This window comes from Cnephaeus nilssonii (genome assembly GCF_951640355.1).
Source record: "Cnephaeus nilssonii genome assembly, chromosome: 9".
Taxonomy (NCBI): domain Eukaryota; kingdom Metazoa; phylum Chordata; class Mammalia; order Chiroptera; family Vespertilionidae; genus Cnephaeus; species Cnephaeus nilssonii.
In genome coordinates this window covers 72,444,168-72,460,569 of record NC_137080.1, presented here as the reverse complement: position 1 = coordinate 72,460,569, position 16,402 = coordinate 72,444,168, and the positions used below count along the sequence as shown (strand labels likewise).

At 41.0% G+C, this 16,402-nt stretch overlaps 1 pseudogene across 1 annotated transcript; it reads right to left on the bottom strand.

Moving 5' to 3' along the window:
• Positions 1–992: 992 nt before the first annotated feature.
• On the bottom strand, positions 993–1,839 carry LOC307105719 (small ribosomal subunit protein uS2-like; annotated as a pseudogene). Its single transcript has one exon. The product of its transcript is annotated as a small ribosomal subunit protein uS2-like (transcript).
• Positions 1,840–16,402: the final 14,563 nt, after the last annotated feature.

Here is a 16,402-nt window from a genome sequence, read left to right as displayed (position 1 = left end):
CTTGACTGATCTGTGCCTGGCACTATGTCTTCATCCTAGTAGTAAATACTGTATGAATGTTTGTGTAATGAATAAATGAAACCAACTCTCAGGGACTAGAATTTTCATTGCGGTGCAGCGCCATTGAAAGCTCTCATTTTGAAAAACTGGATTAAATATAATATCACCTAAATTTTATGAACATATCTGAATCACTGTATTAAACTTCTGTGTTTAATCTATTTCTGAAATAAAAGCAATATCTCTTGTCCTCTAGTTATTTAAAGGGTACATTATTAAAACAGAAAGTGGAGGTGTATTAAAAATGTAGAGAAAGTCATATGTGTAAATTACTTCCCCATATAATCTCTTGAGTTCATATTCAATAAAGATAAGTTACTCCATCAACAATTACTTCATGTGTGAGGATATTTGTACATAAATCACTTAGTTTGGCTTGGATCTAACATCGATGGGACATAATTGATCTTTAAAATTTTTATGAAGAATCACAGAGTGTGAAATTAAGGGCGGTTGTGCCTTTTCAGCAAGCAGACACCTGTTTTCTTGGTAGTGAAAACCTTGTTTTATTGGCCAGCTCATCAATTAACTCTGTCTCACAATAATTAACATCATGTTACTTTCTACTTTAAATCAGGAAAACCTACAAGAGTTTTCTAAGCCAGCTAGGGTTTTTTTTCCCCATCCCCCCAAAATGTTTAAAGCATGCATTTAAGTCCACGTATTATGTTTTCTGGCAAATGATTTGATAAACCAGTTTGTCATTTAAACTTTTGTGTTGCACAGTGTTGTTATGTGTGATGAGAGTTGGAATGTCCAGTGAGACAGTTTGATTCTATTGTTGTCAAGCTAAGTCAATCTATAACAACTGTCTCTTTAAGTTTTACTTTCTTTTTTTCTTGTATTGTTTGTAAGAAACTGTTTATTTTCCATCAATCTTATTTCCATTGTCTGTTTAAGAGTCTTAAATAGAAAATGGAAATAAGATCAACTTACCACCACTCTGGTTGTTCCGATCCATTCAGAGGCCTGAGCAGTGGGGCTGTGGACCAATCTTCAGCAGGGAGTAGGGAGCTGCTCTATAGGCACAGAGGGCACCTGCACCTTCAGGTCAGCCTGCGACCTTGAATTGAGGAGCAGTACCCTCTGGAACTAGTGTAGTCCATTCCCCATGAAATTCCTTCTCGGTCACAGACTTTTCAGCAGCGGCCTGCTCTTCCTTTTCAGTCTCTTTGGGATCTCTGTAGAAGCAGAGGTCAGGCGTGACCTCCCACGGATGCTCATGGGAGGTGGTGCCACGCCTGCACTGATCTTCATGGGCCAGCATCCACCACCTCAGACCCACGGAGTGAGCCCCTTGTGTTGTCTAGGATGGCAATGTCCGCACAGCACAGAGGAGCGTCTGTGTTACACAGAGCGACGGTAGGCAGGTTAACATAAGACGCCTCTGTGAGAGGCTGGTGGTCAGCCCTGGGATCATAACCACTGGAAGTTGTGGCTCCTGGGAGGCTGCCTGGATCTGCCTGGTTAGTGAAGGTCCCAGGAGAGAAGTAGCCAACGACAGGAGTGGCTTCAGTAGCAGCAACAAACTCCAGCCACAGCTCGCTGGCCAGTATTCCCAGATGACAGGACACTGACATCAGCCAGGTTTTTAATGGCAAATGACAGAGGCCGGCAGCAGAAGCTTTCCCCGGTTCTTTGCAGATTTACGATGGAGATGCCATCGCTTTTCCTTTTGCACATGAAGTCAAGGTGGGTGCCACCTGAGTGGATTCCTGCTGCAAGGAATTTAAGGACATCCTACTCCTTCATTTGCAGGACATCAACAGCTCCAGACATTGTGGAAGTTTCCCTGTAAGTTATGACAACAACCCAGACAACACCGTATGCACCTCTCTTGGGGTAGCGTGGGAAGGCTTTACTTTCTGATTATTCCTAAATATTGTCATTATCCTTGGAAAGAGAATAGTTATGGTAAACTGGATAGTGCACAATAGTTAAAGCTTATCATTGAAATTGGAAATTATTATGGGTTTATGCATTTGTCTCACCCATATGAATTCATGGTCCTTTAGGGTATCTATCTTATTTACTTAGTGCAGCTATAACAGATTAACACAAACTTATTAGCTTAAACAGTACAAATTTGGTATCTTGCAGTGCTGCAGGTCAAAAGTTCCTAAATGAGTTTTACAAGGTGTTGAATCTGTTTCCTTATCTTTTCTAGCTTCTAGATGTTGCCTGTGCTCCTTGGCTTTTGACCCATTCCCCCGTCTTCAAAATCAGCAATCACTTTACTCTGCTTCCACTTCGATTACACAGTGCCCACTCGCATAATGCAAGACAATCTCCTTACATTAAGGATCTTAGTTACATCTGCAAACTCCCATTTGCTCTGTGTGTTGGAGGGCCCCAAGCTCACCCTCAGGTTTGATGCTTTGCTAGGAGAACGGCTCTCAGCATATAATGATACAACCTTGATTCATTAAGGTGAAAAAAAATACAAAGTAAAATCAACCAAGGCAAAAAGCACATGCAGCAAAAGCTAGGGGAAAATGGTACAGGCTTTCAAGGGTCTTTTCCCAGTGGAGTAAAAGAGAATGCACTTAATTTTTCCAGCCATGAGTTGTGGTAACACATGTAAAATGTTTCCAACCAGAGAAATTCATTAGAGACTCAGTGTCCAGAGTTTTATTGGGGCTGGTCATGTGAGCATCGTTTGCTTGCCTTGTACCAAAATTTCAGAGTCCCCGGAGGAAAGCAGGTGTTTATCATAAACTATATTGTTTGTACAAACGTTTTAGACACAGTGAGCCACTCTTATCAGTTAATGGTGGAACTCTATACCATCTAAATTCTCAAGGGCTAATCTTGCAAGTAGGTATTTTCAAGGATAGCAGTTTAGGACTCCTATGTTAACTCTTTTCTGTACACCATGTAAGGCAACATATTTGAAAGCTTAAGGAGTTAGGATGTGGACATGTCTCAGATATTATAATTCTGTTTATTTTATTTAATTTTATATACAGAGCTCCAGCCCAGTGCCTTGCAGATAGTGAGCATACAGGAAACACTTCTTTATTTACTGACTTGTGGATCGAGATTTGGCATACTCCATACAGCTCTGTCTTAGTTAATGGCATTACCATCCATCCAGTACCCAAATAGAAAATCTATTTTGATTCTCCTCTTTCTCTTGCCCTCCACATGCAATCAATCACCAAGTCCTATTGATTCTATCCCATTCCCCTAGGCCCACTACCACTACTATAGTCTGGGCCATCTTAACTTCTTGACTATCTTTGTCTATACTAGTGACTTCTAAGCTTGCTTCTAGTTTTGTTTCCCTCCAGACCATTGTCCAGACAGAATCAAATCTATTCTTTAAGGAGCACAAACTAATTGTGTTACTGCTCTATTAAAAACCCTTCATTGGCCCCTGCCGATTTCTACAGGCTCGGTTTTGAGCCTCTTTTACCTTGCACACTATACAATTTACAGTTACGTTGCATTTCTCTTGGTTCTTCAAGCAGAACATGCTCCCTCCTTACCTTTAGGATTTTACATGAGTTTGTTCTTTTGTACCAAATGCTTCTCCCTTCGTTGCCAAGTTAATTCCAATTACCCCTTCACTTGAGTGCCAGTGAAAACATTTCTTCCTCAGGGAGATCTTACCAGGCATCTAAACAAGTTAGGCCCCTCTATTTCCTGGTCCTATGCACTCTGTGCTTTCTGTATCATTATAATGATCCAAAACGTTATTATTTTGCCTGTCTTCCCTGAGAAATTATAATCCCCATTATGGCAGAGACTCTTTTATTTGGCATTGTATCACTAATATCTAGCGCATGGAATTGGACCTAGTCAGTTTTCAATAAATATTTCCTAAATGAGTAAATAAATTAGTGCTGAAAGTTTTTATGAATGATTGCAAAGTTGCCTTGGAAAAGAGTATGGCGGTTCCTCAAATGGTTAAACATAGAGTTACCATATAACCCAGCAATTGCCCTCCTATGTATATATCCAAGACAAATGAAAACAAAACCCACACAAAAACTTGTACATAAAGTTCATAGCAGGATATTATTATTATAATAGCCAAAAAGTGGAAACAATTAAAATCTTCATCAACTGATGAAAGAAATAAGATGTGGTATTTTTGGGCAATAAAGAGTAATTAAGTGCTGCTATATACTATACAACATGGATGAATCTCAAAAACATGCTAAGTGAATGAAGCCAGTCAGTAAAAATCACATACTGTATGATTTATATAAAATGTCCAGCCTAAGCTAATTTATATAGGAAAAAGGTAAGTTAGTGATTGCCTACATTCGAATTAAATTAGGGAAGAATGGGGAATGACTACTAATGATTGTGGGTGTTTCTTTTTGAGGTGATAAAAATATTCTAAAATTGATTATGATGATGGTTGCACAATTCTGTGAATATAGTAAACACCATTGAGCATCGGCCAGTGCACCAAAAGGTCGTGGGTTTGACTCCTGGTCAAGGGCACGTACCTGGGTTGCAGGTTCGATCCCCAGCCCCGGGCAGGGCGCATGTGGGAAACAACCAATTGATGTATCTCTCTCACATCGATGTTTCGCTGTCTCTCTCTTCTCTCTCTCTCCTCTCTCTCCCTGTCCCTCCCTCCTTTCTACTCTCTATGGACAGCAAGGGAAAAAATCCCCTCAGGTGAGGATTAACAACAACAAAAATGAATTGCATGTTTTAAAGTTATGAATTATACAGTATGTGAGTTATATGTAAAAAAAACCTGTTATTATAAAAAATAATGATTGAAAACTCACCAATGTATCATTCAACTTTGAAAGAGAGCTGATGGGGATTAAGTCTAATCTAGACTAAGAAGAACATTGAGCTCAAGAAATTATTAGTTGGGTGAGTGAATGGCTTATCATTCTCTATGGACTGAAATGTCTGGCCAGCTAGTTCACCTCCACCTCAATCATGTGAGTGCTTTTCCTTGAAACAACCATTGTACTTTGGTAAAGGACAGAAGAGCTTTATGCATATTTTGTCACATGGAATATTTTTAAAAAGTGAGTTTAAGGATTGAGAGTTAATAAAGTTAGTAATTTTTATTGAACCATCAAGGACATTCTTAAGTGAAACAACACCTCCCCCAACACTAGGTATAGAAGAATTCAATGACTGATTCAGGAAATGGTGCCTGTAGTTTTAACTCATATTGCTTTTGCACTGTAAGTGCTATATCAACTCAATAAAAAAGGAAAATGGTTGCTTCTTATTTTTATGAAAATAGTTTTGACCTCATGTTCCCCCTGAAAGAATCTTGCAGACTCCCAGTGCGTAGACTGAAATACCCATTCTGTGGACCACACTCTGAGAACTGCTGTCCTTAATATATAAAATCACAGGAGCCTTAGTAACAAGGATCCAGAATGTGTTTACAGATCTCCCTAGTACTAGGTTGTGTCCCAGTGGTCCTTACTTCTAGGGTTGATAATCATCTCAATCAAGTTGGAAATTTTTTGGTTAAGTTTCTCTGTAATATAGCACACTTCTAATTATGGTAACAGCATTGCTAATTGTTAAATACTTAGCATTTCCTTACTTTTCACTGTCAGAGAATGCATAACAGCAATCACTTTAACCTATTTTATCTTAGATCTCTCCCCGCCCCTTTCTTCTTTGCTTCCTTATCTAGAACTAGAGGCCCGGTGCACGAAATTCGTGCATGTGGGCGCATATGTCATTCAGCCCAGCCTGCACCCTCTCCAATCTGGGACCCCTCGAGGGATGTCTGACTTCCATTTTAGGATCGGGCCTAAATGGGCAGTCAGACATTCCTCTCACAATCCAGGACTGCTGGCTCCCAACTGCTTGCCTGCCTGCCTTCTTGATTTCCCCTAACCGCTTCTGCCTGCCAGCCTGATCACCCCCTAACCACTCCCCTGCCAGCCTGATTGATGCCTAACTGCTCCCCTGCCAGTCTGTTTGTCCCTAACTGCCCTCCCCTGCAGGCCTGGTCACCCCTAACTGCCCTCCTGGTCCCCCCAACTGCTCTCCCCTGCAGGCCTGGGTCCCCCCCCCCCCCAATTGCCCTTCCCTGCAGGCCCAGTCGCCCCCAACTTCCCTCCTCTGCTGGCCTGGTCACCCCTAACTGCTCTCCCCTGCAGGCTTGATCACCCCCAACTGCCCTCCCTTGCAGGCCAGGTCCCTCCCAACTGCCCTCCCCTGCTGGCCATCTTGTGGTGGCCATCTTGTGTCCACATGGGGGCAGTAATCTTTGACCACATGAGGGCAGCCATCTTGTGTGTTGGAGTGACAGTCAATTTGCATATTATTCTTTTATTAGATAGGATAGAGGCCTGCTGCACGGGTGGGGGCCAGCTGGTTTGCCCTGAAGGGTTTCCCGGATCAGGGTAGGGGTTCCCTTGGGGCGAGGGGCCAGTGGTGGTTGGCAGGCCGGCCACGCCCCCCGGTGACCCAAGTGGAAGCCCTGGTATCTGGGATTTATTTATCTTCTGTAATTGAAACTTTGTAGCCTTGAGCGGAGCCAAGCCTCCTGCTTGCTCTGTGGCCGCAGCCATTTTTGTTGGGATTTATTTATCTTCTATAATTGAAACTTTGTAGCCTTGAGTGGAGACCTAGGCAGGCCAGGGCTGCGGGAGCTTGGCTTCCTCCATCGCCGGGGGCAACTCAAGCCTACTGCTCTCTCCAGCTCTGTGGCTGCCACCATTTTTGTTGGGATTTATTTATCTTCTATAATTGAAACTTTGTAGCCTTGAGTGGAGGCCTGGACCCGCCAGGGTGTGTGGAAAGCTTGGCTTCCTCCATTTCCAGGGAAACCCAAGCCTCCTGTTCTCTCCATGGCTGCAACCATCTTGGTTGGGTTAATTTGCATACTCGCTCCTGACTGGCTGGTGGGCATGGCTTGTGGATGTAGCAGAGGTGTGGTCAATTTGCATATTACTCTTTTATTAGATAAGATAGCAAAGTGGCCTAGGAAGTAGACATAGAATCAGGGCCTTGTGATAAGTAACCTTCCATGGTTTAAGAATGGACAAAGCTCTTTTCTGAGTATCTTTTCTGGATGCTTAGATTGGCTATGGATTAAAACATATTCTGGCTGCTCTACATCTGGAAACTGAGAGGCCAGCCACCAAATTCTTGATTTGAGTTTAAAAGATGACACTCAGAGCTTAGTTGTGGGCATAGTTAGCTTTAGAACATGAATAATTCTCCCAGCAAGGACAGAAGGGAGAAACTGCCAAACCATTCTGTAATTTGCACTAAAGTTCTCAGATCCAGCTACCATAATTTGTGACAACATGATCATATGTCAGTGGCAGGTTAGAGTACTGCATTGTGTTAACATTGTCTTTGTTTAGCTTTTTACAACACCTTTCTTTGGGAAACACTGAAATTCATCTTTGTGTTGCAGATTTCTCAGCATGTCCAGGTGGCATTTTAAGAGCCTAATGAGAAAGATGACTTGGTTCCAAGTGCCAATGTCAAAAGACACATTGCAGCTGCCCTGTTTCAGAGGTCTGGAAAGAGACTGACATTCTCAATTACAGCCCAGTGTAGCATTGTCTCTACTGCCTTCTCAGCATCCACCTTCTTCAAGCAGGAGTTACGCCTTCTCTTCATCTGTTCAAGTGGGTGCTTTGGCATGAGGGAAGCTGTGCTTTATCTCCCTAATGCATCTTGCTGTCTTTGGCACATTTGTTTGTTGGTGGTGGTGCCAGGGCTCAGCTGTTACATGACAGGCTATGATAGAGTGAATAAATTGTACTTGGTTTTCTTCTTGAAATACCCATCAGACTTTGTACTTCTCCTTTAAAAATGAAGGCTGCTTCTTAATAGTTAGTGTTGGGAATAAGAAAAGGATGACACAATAAATTTATACTATTTCTACATTTAATCATGTTGGATGAATTATAAGGAGAAAATTCTTGATTCTTCTTAGTATTCATTTAGATGCAAACAAATTCCAGAAATCTCACTTTATGGAAATAAAGTATTAAGATTATACTGATTTGGTCTTAGCTTTTAAGACGAGAGAGAGAGAGAGAGAGAGAGAGAGAGAGAGAGAGAGAGAGAGAGAGAGAGAGAGAGAGAGACTAGCTTTCCTCTACCACAGAAAGTCAGGAGCCCTCAGAGGAGTACTTTTTGGGAGTCCAGGAGATTGCTTTTTACTTGAATGTTATTTGAAATTGCTTGTGGATGGTGAATCTAAAAACCTTTGGTTCAGGTTGAGGATTTGTAATCTAAACATTCTTGACCTTGCTTCTTATAAAACCACAAATTAATACTGCCAACACTCATTACCACAGGATAACTACCCAGCTGTCCAGAGTTCAGATAAAATTCAGTAATAAAACAGAAAGCTGAACATTCCTTGTTTTTGAACAATTGAGTTAAACCTTTCTTGCCTGGTAATGTTATTCAAATCTAAACCCACCCCAATCTAAACTATCACAAGAACACTCTTAAGGTTTTTAAAATGGTGTTTGAGGTATGGCTGACTCTAATTTATGGTTTAAAAAATAAAACACAGGGAAAAACTAGGCCATGTTTATGTGCTATTTTTGTCTATGGTTCACATTTGCTGAGGAAGCCTCAGAACTTCTTGAGCTCAGTGGCTCCCCTTATCTGTACTAAAGGTCAAAATGAGCAATTTTACCAGCTAAAAGACCTGGAACAAAGTCACCCCCTCATGCCTTAGTTTCTTCACCTGCGAAATGGAGATAATAATAGTGCTATCTCAGAAAGTTGTATAAGGATTAGATGAGTGAATATAATAAAGCACTGGAAGAGTGCCTGACACGTAATAAACACAATCTAATTGTCAGGTTTTGTTGAACTATATAATAATTGTCCTATATAATAAAATCCTAATATACAAATTGATCAAACTGTGGAGCAACCAGTGGAATGACCGGTTGCTATGATGCTCACTGACCAACAGGGGGCAGACGCTCAATGCAGGGACTGCCCCCAACCCCGCAGGCCCCAGGCCAACCAAGGCGGGTGCCAGAGGGGGCCCCCCAATCGCCCCACAGATCGACCCTGATCGCCAGCCAGGCCTAGGGACCCTACCCATGCAGGGATTTCGTGTAGCAGACCTCTAATATAATTATAATTGAGATGATGCTAACTGTTCAAGAAAAAAGAAGTGGAGGGAAGGATAGAGAGGAAGAGGGAAGGTAAGAGAAAGAGGATCTTCTCTTTGATGAGGAAGGGGAGAGAAGTTGGCAGGTCACAGCAGGTGTGTTCCCCGGCACTCCTCCATGGAAACAAATGCTGAGTGGGTGGAAGAGTTTTTTGAAGAAGACTACACGGCTCACACAGAGGCTTCAGTTTGAGCAGGGGGCCCCCCAGCCACCAAAGCCTCCTGTGTCCCATTGAAGGGATGCTCTTAGCTAGGCCTCACCAGTGATGAGTGAAAATGGCTGAACCAGGACTGGGGAGCAAAAGGATCCCTTCCTATCCTTGGTGCTATAACACAACCTCTGTGCACTCTGGAAGGAGGGAAAGCTTAGCAGGGTGGGTGTTTGGGGCTGGATTTAGTTTATTTAAAGATAATAAAGAAATTCAATGTTTCTTCCGCACCTGGGTGGTGGACTGAGATTTATACCCATTGCATTCATTGGTTCTTGTAATGATATCATTTATAGTTGAATTCTTTGGATATTTCACATACAGCCTATTTTCCAAAGTTTATTATGTCTTTGATGACAGGGACCATTTAAAAATAACTGTCATCCTCCTCTCCTGTGCCTGGAATATCACTCTCTGCACACAGTGAGTGTTTAGCAAATATCCATGGGCTGCCCAGAGCCTCCAGAGCAGGGGTTCCCATCTGGTGTGCTGGGCGTAGCTCTTCACCAAATTACATGACACAACATTTTTAGCAGAGTATAACATGTTTGTCTTTGCTATGACTCAATACCATCACCCACAGCTCTGTGAGATATAATGTAGAGTGAACGGGTTGCATGATGCAGCTTAGTTGATACAAAACTTGCATTAAAGAAAGAGCACATGTGTATTGGGAAATCTTTTGCATCATGAGGCTATAAGAGGATAAGCTCAGGGCAGGAGACAGCTCTGTCCCAACAGCCCCTGTAGAAAGGCTACAAGGGAATGAATGGATAAAGCCATACTAGGGAAGCTTTATTGAAACTGTAAGATATGTTGCAATGTTGATCTGTGTTATTGTTAATGATTTTTGATAGTGATGATGACTTTGGTATTTAATCCCTTCAAGTATATTGCCAAAAATCTAGAATTCGAGAGTGTGATTAATTCCAAACGTTGAGAACTACTACTTTGGGAGGATTATATCTTAAAAGAATATAGTGTGAGGCACTTGGATGGTAGGTTTTTGATACTTTGAACATCATCCTGTTGGGCCAAAAGAGATATGTCAACTGGATTTCCAAAATATCTCCTGTCTATTGTCAAGTGGCCAAGCAGACTCCAAGAAGCAATGACGACTGCAGCTGCTAGGTCAACTTGCCACATTTCCATAGATTCCTTCAGTAAAGGGACAACAAGCCAAAATGTATTTAGACAATTTACTAGTATGCCTGAGCTTAATGTTAACATCAGTTTCCGTTGCCCCCAAGTCTCATGGGTGGTGCAGATATCAGCCCAGGTGAAAACAGTGCACACAGGGGTATGGTTACAGCTGAGGAACCCTGAGCTTAGGAAATGCTAAGCTTATAAGGGGCTGTGGGCAAACCTGCCCCATCTTTGCCCCCAAGGAAGATGTTATTTTTATTACCTTGGAATTCAAGCAGATCTCTGGAGAAAGCAGAGAGACTTTATTATCCTAAAGTGAGTAAATAAATATGCTCTCTGACCAGGAGAGTGACAGACCTCTAGTGTCTATGGCTGTCTACAATGCAAACTTCCCCCAATAAAATGGTTACTGCACAATCATCTACATGTAATGCACTGGGTATAGGTTGGTGGAAGAAGCAATAGAGACCATCAGATCTAGATTTGAGTTTGAGTTCTGCTACTTTACTAGTTGGGTCTTCTCGGGGGAGATATTTAACATCCCTGTAAATGAAGATATTTTTCTCCTTCTAGAGCTATTTAAAAATGAAATGAGATAGTGTATTTAAAGCAGTTAATACTGTACTCAGCACAATAATAACACATTGTAAAAGTTAGGGCTGCAGTACTTTGAGTGTATCAGGACACTTGGCCAGCAATATCTTAAAAAAATTAAGGAGTTTTCTTTTCTCACATAAAAAAAAAAAAAGATCAGAGATAGACACCCTAAAACTGGTTTTAGCTCCTTCCCAATGCCATCAGTGACAGGCTTGCTCTGCCTTAGCATGTGGTTCCTGTTATGGTGGCAGAGGGTTCTGTGTCTCTAGGTCTAACACTACATTCCCGAAGGAAAGAAGGTGGAAGGACCAAGAGCCTTCTACTTGCAAGCGCTGCATTTTTATTCTGGAGGGAATGCCCTTCTTAGGGACTTCATCTACAGACGAATTGGCAGGTTCTGGATTACATGGCCATTCTTAGCTGGCATATTAGATAATTTTACTAGTAGTTGACTACACAGTTGCCCCAAACAAAACTGAGGTTCTGTTAGAAAGGCAGAAGTTAGAATGGATACTGGTAGCAGCCTGTGTTCCAGCTGTTCACATTCTAATATGGTGCTTCAGTGAGCAATAAAATGTTCCATCCTGGCAGTCACAGACTCTAGTTGGTATATGCTTTCTATTAGCCATTTATATTTAAATTTGAAAAGGTTAATTCTACTTGATTTTGTGGTCGAAGGACAGATATATTCCCAGTTTCCAGATTTTAGATACTATAAATAGCATATTCAGTGAACTTGAAAATGGAATAGAAGTAACATATTACAGCTAATTAGGCCCACTGGAAAGCCTTATTGCCCCTAACATAGGTAGCCTAATTACCTTGTATTTTAATTTTCTCCTCTTCATTAACAGGTACTAAGGGGCAGCTTCAATGAATTGGTTCTCAGCATTTTGGCTTTAAGCTTCTGTTTTCATCTTTATATTACCAAGAATTGGTCAACTGGGTATCAAGTCGTTCTGTGTAGCCAAGTTTCTTGTATGTGAATTAACCTATTAAGTTCAGGAATATTTATTTCATCCATTTTCTCTGATATACATGTATTTCTCTCTCCTTAATACAGGATACTGAAAATAATTTATCCTGATTTTAATAATTCAGAACCACCTCTTGAGCATCATAAAATTTTATAGTCATGGATATTGATATAAAATTCCTATTGTCAGCTTACTCTTTGCTTCCTTGCTTCTTTCTCATAGAATGAAGCTTAATTGTGAGATCCTTTGAGTCAGTGTAATAGCCTTTATCACCCTCAAAGAAGTTACCATTGTCTTCAGTGTTGTTCCATTTGCTCTTGACTTTTTATCTCTGTTCAAATAACTATTTTCCAAGTCTGTGACATCTGTAGTTGGACCTTAAGCACTCATCTATGATCTTGTCCCTATGCTTCCTTCTCATTTGTACTAATTTCATTAATGAAATGAGAAAGGGAATCTCCCTCTTCCTTTCAAAGACGTTTGGAGGTGTTTTAAGTGGGTTTACTCCAGAGTAGAGGTTGGCAAACATTTTCTGTAAAGGATTGTTAGTATATATGTTAGTCTTTGTGGGCCACATACAGTTTCTGTCACATATTCTCCCCTTACGCTTCCTTCTTTCATTTTTAGCTTGGAGGGCTGTACAAAAATAGACCATGAGTTTGCTTGCAGCCATATTTTGGTGATCCTTGCTCCAAACATGCAGTTGTATATCATTAGAGCAGTGGTATTCAAATTTTTAAAAAGTGGACTCTTATTATTAAAAGCTTTGAGAATGTATTCACAATGTTTATATATAAAGTATTTACATTCCTTACCAAACTAATAAATTATGTGCATTGTAAAACATGCACAAAATAAAAATTAAAAAAGCATGAGATAAAATATGAATATAAATAGAAGCTCTAGAAGTTTTTTCTGTGCCTCAGAAGATCATCTTTTTTTAAAAAATAATTTTATTTTATCGTTTAAAGTATTACAAATAGTAGTACATATTTCTCCTTTTTTCCCCCATTGACCTTCCCTCGGCCTCCCCTACCCTCCGGCACACGCCCTCACCCCCCGCAGCCCACCCCCCCGCCCAGTGTCTTGTGTCCATTGGTTAAGCTTATATGCATGCACACAAGTCCTTCGGTTGATCTCTTACCTCTCCCCCCACAACCCTCCCCTGCCTTCCCGCTGTAGTTTGACAGTCTGTTCAATGCTTCTCTGCCTCTGTAACTATTTTTGTTCATCAGTTTATAATGTTCTTTATTATCCATAAATGAGTGAGATCATGTGGCATTTTTCTTTCGCTGACTGGCTTCAGAAGATCATCTTGCCCTCTTCTTGGGAAATCTACATTTCATCTTGGTGTTATCTCTATTAGAGGAAAACAATGACACTTCTCACATGACACCAGTGCTACAATTTTCTATATCTTAATATCAGCTTTTACCTTGAGTCTACTTAAACCAAGAGAATTTGATTCATTGGAACCTGCCAAAATAAAGGTTGTAAAATATTACAAGAATAGACTTTTAAAAAATCAGTTCTCTAAAGTTATTCAGAGAATAAACTATGATCAAAAGAAAGCCCCTCAAGACTATGAAATTCCCCTTCAGGAACATGATTTATTAACCATTTTCACTGGTGAATATATAGTCTCCTAATGTGATGTCTCACTTGATATGCCAAGGGTACCTTTTGGAAAACAGTGCACAACATAGGTAAATGCATTTACTTACAAAACTGTTTGGACTTTTTTGTGAGCGCTAGCCTAGAACACAAGCACTTGCATTGTTTTCTAAGAACCATTATTGAACATGTCCTGCATCAGCCCCCTAGATTTATAATCTTGGGTTCATGAATCCATAAGTGGCTGTAGATGAATTTTAGTGTATCAATGTGCATATTTCTAGATGTATGGCCATGACTATCTATTTAGGAACTAGCAATCATACCAGCTATTTTACTAGAGAGAATTTTATATAAGGAATTATTAACTAAGTATAAATTATTAACAAGGTAACTGAAAAGTCAAAAAGAGAATTCTAAGTTATCATAGAAGTAGCAATTGCAGGGAGCTGCTGCTATTCCTAGAGCTAGAGAAACAAAGGAAAGGGGCTGGTATAACTAAAATTTAGAAACATGGACAAGGGACCCTACAGACCTGAAACTAGAATCTCAGAGGAGCCTCTTCTAATTTGGTGCTGGGATCTAGAACTCTTAGGAGGAACATCAGGCAGCTGGTATGGGGTCTTTAAGTGGGCAACATGGGGCTGGTTCTTCATACCAGACTCAACTTCAGCTTCAGAAGCAAACTACCCCAGCTTGGTGAAAAAGCATTGCTGGGAGATGCTCAAGGAACCTGCAAATTGAAAGGAAAAAAAGCAAGACCTTTCTCCTCCTCCCATCTTGCAGTCTCCCTGAAGCTCCCCCTATTGGTGGACTCCAATAGGCATCCTGCTGGCAAAGCAGAAATGTGGTTGCAGCATCTCAGGGCTGGGTGGATTTAAATCTCAGAGATAATACCTTCATCACTGGATTGTAGTCCATAGATTTAATCAAATTCTTAACTCCAAAGGTTAAAACTTCTACTCACTAATTCTTCATATTTGGGGAAGAGGATTATTTTATGTATGGAGGTGTTGCTTCTTAGGTACAGATAAATGAAAATCTGAGTATTCTGAAAAACAGTTGACCCCTGAACAACACAGATTTTACTTCAATGAATACTGTAAACATATTTTCTCTTTCTTGTGATTTTCTTAATAACATTTTTTCTACAGCTTACTTTATCATCAGAATACTTAACAAAATATGTCTTATTTTGCCATTGGTAAGGCTTCTGGTCAACAGTAGACCATTAATAATTAAGTTTTGGAGGATTTAAAATTTATTTATTTATTTTTGACTGTGAGGAGGTTGGTGCTCCTCATCCCCATGTTGTTCAAAAGTCAACTGTACTTTATTTTCCTGTGTTTTAGTACCACATAATGCAGACAAACCAGTAATTAATCTATCGTGAATATTCTGGAACCAAACTTCCGAAGTTATATAGTGAAGTCCCATTTCTTTTCCATTGATGATCTTCTTCTTCTTCTTCTTCTTCTTCTTCTTCTTCTTCTTCTTCTTCTTTTTTACTTTATCTGGAAAGTGATTTCATTTCTTAAGACAGTGCAGTGCCCACCGTGTGGGTCTCCAGCACTGGGACTCCCCAGGGACCTGTCTGTGCTGCAGCCTTGCCCTTCTGGCCATGACTGATGCAGAGGCTAGAGACAACTGAAGAGCAAGGTAGTCTGGCAGCCCACGCCAGCCAGTTAACCATTCCAGCTTTAGGAAGAGGACATCTCTCTTGGGTGTCAAAGTTGGGAGACATGAGCTAGAAGCTGCTGGCAGTCCTGTTTCTCACCATGAGGAGGAAGCCACTTTGAAGAAAGAGGGAACTGAGCCAATACAGTGCGGAAAGCAGGGGGAAATGGCAAGTGCTGCAGCGTTCCAATCCTGGTGCCTGTGCCCCCGAAACAGCTGCACCAACCCCTGTGAACACGGTGTGCTTATATGAGTCAAGCTTGCTTTCTTTTTCCTTATAAGCTTGTTCAAGATGCTTTTCTATCACTGATGTTTGCCTAAATCAGCTCTATTGTGTTATATACAACTGCTTGTGTGTACACCAATTACACAGTCTCTCAGGGACTCTGCTGCTGTAGCGGTAAAAGGGTAATGGGATACCTGACTGGTGTGGCTCAGTGTCGACCTATGAACCAGGAGGTCATGGTTTGATTCCTGATTAGGAAACATGCCCGGTTGCGGGCTCGATCCCCAGTGTGGGGCGTGCAGGAGGCAGCCATTGAATGATTCTGTCTCATCATTGATGTTTCTAGCTCTCTCTCCTTCTCCCTTCCTCTCTGAAATCAATAAAAATGTATTTTTAAAATGGTGATGGAACTTATCTCCAAGGTTGTTTGAGGAGTAAATAAAGAAATATACGTAAAGTGCTGAGCATGGTGCCTATCATGAAGTACACATTAGAAAAAATTGTGGCCCCGTATTGTATCATCAATCGCCTAGCTTGTCACTGGACTATGCTATGTATTGCATTTTCTCCTGAACCCCTAAAGCTACTCTACTACACCATTTGATTTGCTCTTTCCATGACACCCTGATGCTATCAATGACCAATAAGGTTCGGGGAGATAGCTATTAACCCACAGCAGCAAGGTGTCATTTCTTCAGTAACGTTCACCTGAGTTTAGTGCAGGTGTCCATAGGGGCAGGCATCTTTTTAGGGTTTAAAGTTATTTAATTTTCTCGTTTTCTTCTGC